The sequence below is a fragment of the Fukomys damarensis genome, unplaced genomic scaffold (assembly GCF_012274545.1).
Source record: "Fukomys damarensis isolate Sample0158 unplaced genomic scaffold, DMR_v1.0_HiC HiC_scaffold_21, whole genome shotgun sequence".
In the NCBI taxonomy this organism is placed as follows: domain Eukaryota; kingdom Metazoa; phylum Chordata; class Mammalia; order Rodentia; family Bathyergidae; genus Fukomys; species Fukomys damarensis.
In genome coordinates, this window is record NW_022900933.1 from 7,555,568 (window position 1) to 7,566,287 (window position 10,720).

A 10,720-nucleotide genomic window follows, 5' to 3' on the forward strand; every position below is an offset into this window, starting at 1 on the left:
GTTAAAAAAATTGTTACACTAAATATTTTTCCATTCAAGGCTTAACAAAGACAAATAAGAACTTTCTTTTTCTTTTTTTGGGTACCAGGGATTGAACTCTGGTCCTTTGCGCTTGTGAGGCAGGCGGCAGAACCACTGAGCTAAATCCACAGCCCTCTTTGTCTTTCATTGTTGAATTTATTAGCAAAATGGGGATGGAGGAAATCTCTCCAGAAGATTGTTTGTGAGATCCTGCAGTTACACAGAAACACACCAGATGGGGGCACCGTGGGATCCCTGCTGTGTGGACAGACAGGCTGCAAGGAGAGCCCAGAGTCCTCCTGCAGGGTCCAAAGCTCAGCTCTGCAACCAGCACAGCCATCAACAAAAACAAGAGAGCAGTCGCAGCACCAGCTCTTACACGTGCTTACTGAACCATGTGGCTGGCCAGACTGTTTAAAGAAAAGACATAGGTGATTTTTTAGTTAGGTAATTTAAAAATCTCCAGTATTTAGAAATTTTCCGAAGTACTTCCTAAAAACTTACACGTGGAAGAGGAAAATATAGTGGAAATTTTAAACGATCCCAAGGAGAATAGAACAAAGATATAAAATTTATGAGATAGGGCTGAACTAGGGAAATTTTAAACAGCAAGTTAAAAACAAAAGCATAGAAGTCTGTAAACAACACAAAAATAAATCACTGAATTGAAAAATGGAAATGAAATTCAAAAACAGGAAAACTAAAGTTAGTGTTTTGGGAAAGATTAATAACTGCATGCCAATAAAATATAACAGGTTGGATCAGAAAGGCAAATTACTTAATTAAAAATTATTAAGATGAACAAAAAATTAAAAGCTTGTTATTCTAAATATCTAACAAAAAACATAACTCAAAATTTAACACCTTTCTACTACACAGCATAGACAATCAAGAAATTAAAAATATGAATATCGGAAGCCGGGCATGGTGGTATACATATATAATCCCAGCTCTCTAGGAGGCTGAGGCAGGAGGATCACAAGTTTGAACCTACCTGGGCAATTTTGCAATTTAGTGAGACCCTGTCTTAAAATATAAAGTAAAAAGAGTTGGGGTTGCAGCTCAGTGCAGAGGCCCTGGGTTCAATTTGCTGTACTTCTTTTTTCTTTCATTTTTTTATTTTACTGTATTTATTTTGTATGTTTGTTTTGGTACTGGGGATTAAACTTGGGTCCTTGTGCTTGTGAGGCAGGTGGCGGACCACTGAGCTAAATCCCTGACCCAATTTTTTATTTTATTTTATTTTTTGAGACAGAGATTTGCTTTGTAGTTCAGGCTAGTCTTGAACTCCCTATGTAGGCCACATTGGCCTTGAACTTGAGGTGATCCTCCTGCCTCAGCCTCCCAAGTGCTGGGATTATCCTTAGTACTCTGTATCCATTAACTAATGTCTGCTAGTTCCCTGTCTACCCACCCTGCCTGTCTCTTAATCACCATCTACTCTCTCCAATTCACTTTTATGAGTTCAATTGTTTAAGTGTTTGTTTCTCTGTGTATGGCTTATTTCACTTAACATAATGTTCTCTGGGTTCATTCATTTTTGTTATAAATGATAAAATTTGCTATTTTCTAATAGCTTAATAATATTTGATTGTAAATGTATATGCCCAGCATACTTGTGGCATCTTCAGCCCCTTTTTATTTTGTGTTTTGCGATAAGGTCTCACTACCTTGGCTGGACTCTGCAATGTTCTTACCTCCATCTCCAAGTAACTTGCAATTCTCCTGCCATCTTGCCTGGATCAATAATCTCAAATTTCTTTTTTTTTTTTTTTTTTGTACCGGGGATTGAACTCAGGTCCTTACGCTTGCAAGGCAGGCAGCAGAACCACTGAGCTAAATCCTCGGCCCCAATAATCTCAAATTTCTTACTAGGAGTTTCAGCCAGGTGAGATGGAACAGACTGTAACCCCAGCCTGGAATTACTTGGGAGGCTGAGGCAGGAGGATCACAAGTCCAAGGCCATCAGGGACAACTTTGTGAGGTTCTGTCATAAAAAGTAGAAAGGGCTGGGGCTGTAACTCGTAGAGTACTTGCCTGGAGTGCACACTCCCCCTGCAGTACGGTTAGAAATAATGGCTGGGGGAGTCACTCCCTTCCATCCATTTAGTGCGAAACAGCACCCTTGGTCGTTCCTCCTTCCAATGTCCCGAGAAGTACAGTAGAAAATAAAATAAAAATGCGAGTTCCATCCCTGGTACCAGAAAAAAAAAATCTCTCACAAAAATACACAGCACCACAGCCTGGTTAAGTTGTATCTCTGTTTAACTCACGGTGCTGGAGGGCCAAGCTCGAGGGTCCATATCAGGTGATGGCCATCTTGGATTTTTTTTTTCTAGTTTTTTTCATTTTGGTACCAGGGATCAAACTCAGGACCTTGCACTTTGGATGCAGGTGGCGGCAACACTGAGCTGAATGAATCATGGCCCCCAAGGACTGTTTTATTTTTGTGCTGGAGATACTGTGGTCAAATTATCTTTCACCTTCTTAGTGTTTCACACGGAGGATTCAGCATCAATATTTTTTTGTTTTTTTGGTACCAAGGATCGAACTCACGACTTTGCACTTGCGAGGCAGGCAGCGGCACCACCGAGCTAAATTTCTGGCCCTTTGAAGTGTTGTTTATTTATTTATTTGGGTACCTGGGATCGAATCAATATGTTTTTCAAAAGAGACAAATCATAGGAAATGATTTCTTCATTTTTTCATTTTCTTATGAAGGCTCTATGTGTGTAAAATTTATATTAAATGAATTTGTATGTTTTTCTTCTGTTAATCTGTCTTTTGTTATAGGGGCTTCAGCCATGAGCCAAAGGTCAGTGGAGAAAAACATATTTTTCTTTCCTTACACAGGTCAAACAACAGCTTTTTTGTTTGTTTTTTATTTAGTAATTTCAGTAGATGTACAGTTAAGTCTAGGGGCTGTAATATATGTGAATGTGTCCCTTACTATCTCCCCCACACCAGCAAGGCCTCTGTGAAAAATCTTTCACCTCTGTGTGCTCACGGTTGGAGGAGTGATCTTGTTTCCACACTATGTCATTTTGCATAATCCGGCCAACCTCTTTTTTGGGGGCGGGGGTGCTGGGGATTGAACTCGGGTCCTTACACTTGCGAGGCAGGCAATGGCACCACTGAGCTAAATCCCTGGCACCAGGGCCAACTACTTTTGTGTGTGTGTGTGGTTTTTTGAAACAGGATCTCACTATGTAGTTGAGACTGACCTGGAACTCACTGTGTAGCCCAGGCTGGTCTTGAACTCACAGTGATCCTCCTGCCTCAGCTCCTGAGTGCTGGATTACAGGTGTGCTCCACCATGCCTGGCTAGGGCCAACTGCTTTTGATCATTATTTCTTTTTTGCAGGGTGGGGGTGTGTGTGTGCTAGGGATCGAACTCTGGTCCTTGCGCTTGTGAAGCAGGCACCAGAACCACTGAGCTACATCCCCAGCCCGATCATCATTTTTTTCAGAACCCATTTTCTGCTCTGTCCTGGGCTTGGACCATTCCAGAAGAGCCTTGTTTCCTTGCAACAACACAGAAACTGATTCCTGAGGTTCCCATGCCTGCTTGAGGAGCAGCTGATAAATTTTTTTCCCACATTGCGGTTGTCTTTTAGTTCTGTTCATGGTTCCTCTTGCAGTGCAGAAGCTTTTTAATAAGATGAGATCCCAGTTGTTGATTCTTTGTATTCTTGCTGTTCTACTGAGGATTTGTTCATAAAATCTTTTCCTATACCAATGTCTTCAAGAGTTCTACCTGACATCTTCCAGCAAGTTTAGTGTTTGTTTTAATATTTATATCTGTAATCCACTTCAATTTTAGTTTAGTACATGATGAAAGACAGGGATCTAGTTTTAATCTTTGCCAGGTTGAAATCCAGTTTTTCAAATACCATTTATTAAAGAGGCTATCTTTCTTCCAGAGAGGGTGTTTGGTTCCTTTTTCAAGATGAGGTGGCTAAGTATGTCTGCAGTTGTTTCTGCATCTTCTAATTTATTCCATTGATCCTCATGTCTGTTTCTTTGCCAGTGCTATCCTGTTTTTATCATAGTAGTTTTGTAGTATAGTTTCAAATTGGGGATTGCAATATCCCCTAACATATGTCTGCTGCCTAGAATGGCTTTTGCTATTCTAGGTCTCTTCTGGTTCCAAATGAATTTTTGGATTGTTTTCTCTAGTTCTGTGAAATATACTGTTGGGATTTCAATTGGCGTTGCATTAAATCTATATGGCAGTTTTGGAAGTATGGCCATTTTCACTATATTAGTTCTCCCAACCCAGGAATAAGGGATGTCTTTCCATTTTCTTACATCCTTTTTGATCTCTCTTTTTTTCAGAGTGCTGTAGTTTTCAGTGTAGAGGGGCTTTTGCTCCCTTCATTAGATTGATTCCTAGATATTTCTCTTTTTTTTTATTGCTATTGTGAAAGGAATTGTTTCTCTAATTTCTCTCACTGAGTCTGTTATTTGTATACAAGAAAGCTTTTGTTTTTTGAGTGTTGACCTTGTATCCAGCTACTCTACTGAATCTGTCAATTAAGTCTAAAAGTCTTTTGCTAGAGTCTTTTGAGTCTTCTATGTAGAGTATCATATCATCAACAAATAATGAAGTTTAACTTCTTCCTTTCCTATCTTTATTTCTTTTATTTCTTTCTCTTGTCTAATTGCTGAGGCGAATATTTCAAGAACTATATTGAACAAGAGTGGTGATAGTGGACATCCTTGTCTTGTTCCTGATTTTAGTGTGAAAGTTTTCAGTTTTTGACCATTTAGTATGATGTTGGATGTTGTTTTTTCATAGATAACCTTACTCAGGTTGAGATAAAGACCTTCTATTCCAGGCCAGGGATTTAGCTCAGTGGTTCTGGTGCCTGCCTTGCAAGCACAAGGATCTGAGTTCAATCCCCGGTACCAAAAAAAAAAAAAAAAAAAAAAAAAAAAAAGACCTTCTATTCCAATTTTCTGTAGGGTTTTTATCATGAATGGGTGTTGGATTTTATTAAATGCTTTTTCTGCATTTATTGAGATGAGCATATGGTTTTTGCCCTTGGCTCTGTTAATATAATATATTACATTTATTGATTTACATATGTTGAACCATCCTTGCATCCCTGGGATAAATCTAACTTGGTCAGGGTGTATGATCTTCTTGATGACCCTCGGTATTCTGTTTGCCAGTATCTTAATGAGGATTTTTGCATCTATCTTTAGGGAGATTGGTCTGTAGTTCTCTTTTTTTGGTTGGGTCTTTCCCTGGTTTGGGAATCAAAGCAATACTTGCTTCCAGGAATAAATTTGGGAGTATTGCTTCCCTTTCAATTTTATTGAAAAGTTTAAAGAGTAGTGGCAATAGATCTCTAAATGTCTTGTACAATTCAGCAGTGAAGCCATCAGGACCTGGACTTTCCTTTGTTGGTAAATTTTTTTCTTACATTTATTGGTACTTTTTAGGTATACAATACAGTTACATTCATCATTGGGATCTTATACCTTTGCATGATGTTATTTTTTTCCCCATACACCTAGTTTGGTAAGTATTAAATTACATTTTCAATTTTACTGATTGTAATTGGGGTGTTTAGAATTTTTATATCTTCTTCATTCAACTTTGGTAATTCATATGTATCTAAGAATCTGTCCCTTCCTTCTGTGTTTTCCATTTTATTACAGTACGCCTTTTTGAAATAGGCATCGAGGGGCTGGGGATTCAATCCCCGGTACCCCCCCAAAAAACAAAAAAACATGAAGTAGGTGTCGATGATCCTCTGGATTTCTGGGAATATTCTTTTTTTGTGTGTGTGTGTGTGTGTGTGGTACCAGGGATCAAACTCTGGTCCTTGTGCTTGTGAAGCAGGCACCAGAGCCACTGAGATAAATCCCCAGCCCTGAGAATACTCTTTTAAAAAGTAAAACAAATTTATTTTGACACAATAATTTTCTTTTTTTAAATACCGGGGACCCAACTCAAGACCTTGAGCTTGAGAGGCAGGAGGCGGAACTACTGAGCTAAATCCCTGGTTCTGACATGAAAAAAATGTTAAGTGGAAAAAAACATGTTAAATGTGAATCACATTTAACATTATATCTATGAAATACATATTGATACAAATGCACTCAGAGAGAAGCTTATTATATGAACCACAATATTGAGTCATTACCCCCACAAGATTGGGAGATTACTATATTAGCTTAATGAATTTTTATGTTATATTAGGAATGTACGTGTTTTGTATGTATGGCTTTCACTATAGCATTGCTTATTTAAAAAATTTTTATTATCGCATGTTTGCAGTACATGTTTTCATTCCTTGTGTGGAGTTGGTATATGGTACATAACACATCTTTGTTCCTTTCCTCATCTTTCCTCCTTTGCCTCCCTCTTCTTTCCATCTTTCCATTTGAAAAAAGATCTTTCTACTTCCTATTATCTATCTTTTATTTTGTTCTTTTTTATAGTTTAGGTTTCTTTTTTTCCCCCCAGTACCAAGGATCAATCTTAGGACCTTGTACTTGCCAAGTAGGCATGGTGCCCCTGATTTAAATCCCTGGCCCTAATTTAGATTTTTTTGCGGGGGGACGGATACTGAGGATTGAACTCAAGACCTTGCACTTGCAAGGCAGATGGTGGCACCACTGAGCTAAATCTGTGGCCCTATTTTAGATTTCTTATAAGAGAAAACATGCAACATTTAAACTTGTATGTCTGATTTATTTCACTTAACACTGTGGTCTCGAAGTGCACCCATTTTCCTACAAGTGACTCAAGTTTATCCTTCATAGCAGAGTTATATTTCATCATGAATAAATACTGCATTTTATTTATCTATTCATTTGTTGATGGACATATAGGCTTGTCTTAGTTACTTTTCTCATTGCTGAGACAAAATACCCAACACCTACAAGTTAAGGGAGGAAAGGTTTATTTAGCTCACAGTTTGTAGAAGTTTCAGTCCAAAATTGGCTGACTCCAAGGCAAGGTGGCATCACAGAGGAGAAACGGTTCATGGTGGGCAGAAGGTAGCAAAGCAACCAGGGATGACCACAGCTCTGTCTCTCCCTTACATCTTATCCAGGCTACTTAGGGGAGGCAGCACTCACACCCTTAGTCCTAGTGCCCTTGATCCTAGCATTGCCCCACGAATCAATTCCAGCATCACACACTCTGGATCCAGCCACCTCTGAAAAAGCCTCACCTATGACTGCATGAGGCTTTGGGGGACATCTAAATGCGAGCCATAACAAGGCTGCTTCTAACATTTAGTTATTATGGATTGTGTTCCTTTAAACATGTGTGTGCTCGTGTCCCTGCAGTACAATGTCTTTAAGTCTTTCAGGAAGATGCCCAGAAGGAGAATGGCTGGGTCGGATGGAGTTTCTAGTTTCACTGTCCCTAGGAATGTCCACATAGGTTTCCATGGTGGTTGCACTGGTTTACATTCCCGCCAACAATGTGGGAGTTCTTGTTCCTATGTCCTTGCCAGCATTTATTATTCGATGTCTTAATGATGGCCATTCTTTCTGAGATAAAATGGAATGTCAGTGTTGGTTCAATTTGCATTTCTGTAATGGCCAGTGATGTTGAACATTTCTTCATGTGTTTATTGGCCATTTGTATTTCTCTTTCTGCAAAGTATCTGTTCATTTCTGTTGCCCATTTTTTTGGATTGGGTCTTTTAATTTGGGGAATCTAATTTTTTGAGTTATATATATATATATATATGTGTGTATATATATATATATTCTAAATTTTCTATATATATTCCTCTCTCTGAGGTATAGCTGGCAAAAACATTTTTTTTTCCATTCTGTAGATTGTCTTTTTACTCTTGTGGTTTTCTTTGCTGTGCAGAAGCTTTTAAATTTCATATAATACCATTTGTTGATTATTGACATTATTTCTTGTGCTACTGGGGGTCAGAAAGTCCTTGCCTAAACCTATGACTTCAAGACTTTTACCTATTTCATCCTGTAGCAGGTTAACTGCTTTTCTCCACCACCTCCTAGAACTGGACCAGCCAGAATCGACAAAGGGGTCCACCTTGTGGAGGGCAAGCAGCGTCATCACTGCCAGGCTGCTGCTTGCCCTCGGTCATGTCCACTTTGCCCTCACAGAACTGCACATACTTTTCTTCTTGGTACCGGGGATGAACTGGGGGGACCTTGCAGTTGTGAGGCAGGCAGTGGACGCACCTACTTTTGAATGGTCATCCTTACATTTTGTATCCTTTGGACCGTGGTTCCCCTCCAGTCCGGAAGGCCACCTTATCTCCGCCATGGCTTGCAGGGAGGAGGCAGGGCCATCCCCAAGAGCCTGAGCTGCTGCCTGCCTGGACCTGCCTTCAGGGCTCCCTGACTGCTGCTGGGGGTCCCTGAGGAGGGTCTCGAGCTGGAGGGTGGGGGGCGCTGGTGCACAGATGGCTCTCAGCTCTCTCGCTCCGGGCAGGGTGCAGAGCACTTAGGAAATTTTCTAACAAAAGCTATAAGATCTAGACACCAAAATCAAAAACAAAACCCCCACACACAAACAAATAAAACACACACACACAAAATAAAACCAAGAAAAAAACAATTATAAAACATCACTAGGAGATACACCTTGAGACCATAATGTTAAGTGAAATAAATCAGGCACACAAGCATACACAATTCATAGTTTCTCTTATATGAGAAATGCAAAATATAAATAAATCAAAGAGAAAAATAGAAGATAATAGGACACAAGAAGACAGATTTTATGGGAACCATACCAAGAGATTGAGGGTGTACAGTATAAAACGAATTTAAGGGGCTGGGGACTTACCTCTGTGGTGCCGCCGCCTGCCTCAAAAGCGCAAGGTCCTGGGTTCGATCCTGAGTACCCCCGCAAAAAAAGAATTAAATACATAAAAGGAATAAGAGGGTTTTTTCACTGGGTGATCCATCAAGGATTTCACGGCTGACTGTGCTGTTAGGAGGCGGGGCCTGGTTGAAAGAGGTGTGTCGTTGGGGGTGTGGCCTGGAGGACGGATTTCCCTTCAGGGCTCCTCCCTTCTCTTCCGCTTCCGGGCCATCAGGAGGTGAGCAGTTTTCCTCTCTGAAGCCCTTCCGCTGTGATTTTTCTTCCTTAGAGCCACCTGACCATGGACTGACTCTCCTCATCTGTGAGCCAAATTAAAACTCTCCTCCTTCAAGGGGTGGGTGTCAGATTTTGTCCCAGTAGTGGAAAATGATTACGATAAGGAAGTTCCCTGCTACTCTGCTTCTTTTGAGATAAATCATCGCAAATGGGCACGTACAGTGTTTGTCTTTCTCTGCCCGACGTATTTCCCTTAACATTAATGTCCTCCAACTCCACCTGTGCAATTTTCCTTTTTAATGGCTTGATCCTATTTCCTGGTGAATGTACGTCACGTATTTGATCCATCCCTGCATCAGTGGACCCACAAGTTAGTTCTCGGTGTTGGCTATTTTCCTTTCTTTCTTTCTTTCTTTCTTTCTTTCTTTCTTTCTTTCTTTCTTTCTTTCTTTCTTTCTTTCTTCTTTTCTTTCTTTCTTTCTTTCTCTCTCTCTCTCTCTCTCTTTCTTTCTTTCTTTCTTTCTTTCTTTCTTTCTTTCTTTCTTTCTTTCTTTCTTTCTTTCTTTCTTTCTTTCCTTTTTGTACTGGAGATCGAACTCAGGACCTTGTGCTTGCAACAGAGGCATGGGACCACTGAGCTAAATCCCCAGCCCACTTGGCTGTTATGAGTAGTGCTGCAATACACATGTGAGGGTAGAAGGCTCTTTAGCATACTGATTTCACTTCCCGTTGGCTACCAACCCAGTAGTGGGACTGCGTGGTGATACTTTTTCTTGTCTTTTGAGCAACCTCCATACCACCGTGCATAATGGTTCTACTACTTTCCCATTAGCAGTGTCTGAGAATTTCCCTTGCTCCACATTCTCAGCAGCATTTGTCTTATTTTTCTTTCTTTTTTGGCATCAACAATATCAATTTATTTTCTCATAGTTCTGGAGGCTAAGAGTCCAAAATTAGGGTGTTCCAAGGGTTGATTTCTTCTGAAGCCTCTCTGCTTTGCTGTAGATACAGTTGATGGCCCTGTCCTCACCTTGTGTCTGCATCCAAATTTCCTCTTCTTGGTAAACCGTTGTACTGGACTAGGGCCCACCCCAGTGACTTCATTTTAATTTTTTAAAGACCAAATCTCCAGACCACTGTTTCACTCAAAGGTACTGGTCATTAGGAGTTCAACAAGGAATTCTCTCTCTCTCTCTCTCTCTCTCTCTCTGTCTTTCTTATACCAGGGATTGAGCTCAAGACCTTGCGTTTGCTAATTTTTTTTTTTTTTTTTTGTACCAGAGATCAAACATGGAACCTTATAGGACCTTGCACTTGTGAGGCAGGCAGCGGAACCACTGAGCTAAATTCCCAGCACACAACAAATTATATTAACTTCATGATGAAGAGTTCTTTTTTCACTGGAAATGGTAGCACATGCCTGTAATTCCTGCGCCTGGGAGGCTGAGGCAGGAGGATGGCTGCAAGTTAGAGGCTAACCTGGGCTACGTAGTGCATTTAAGGCCAGCCTGAGCTAATAGCAAGACTTTGTCTCAAAAAACTAAAACAAAGGGTTGGGGATTTAGCTCAGTGGTTCGGCCATCTCTCAAGCACAAGGACCCAAGTTTGATCCCTGGTACAAAAAAAAAAAAAAAAAAAAAAAAA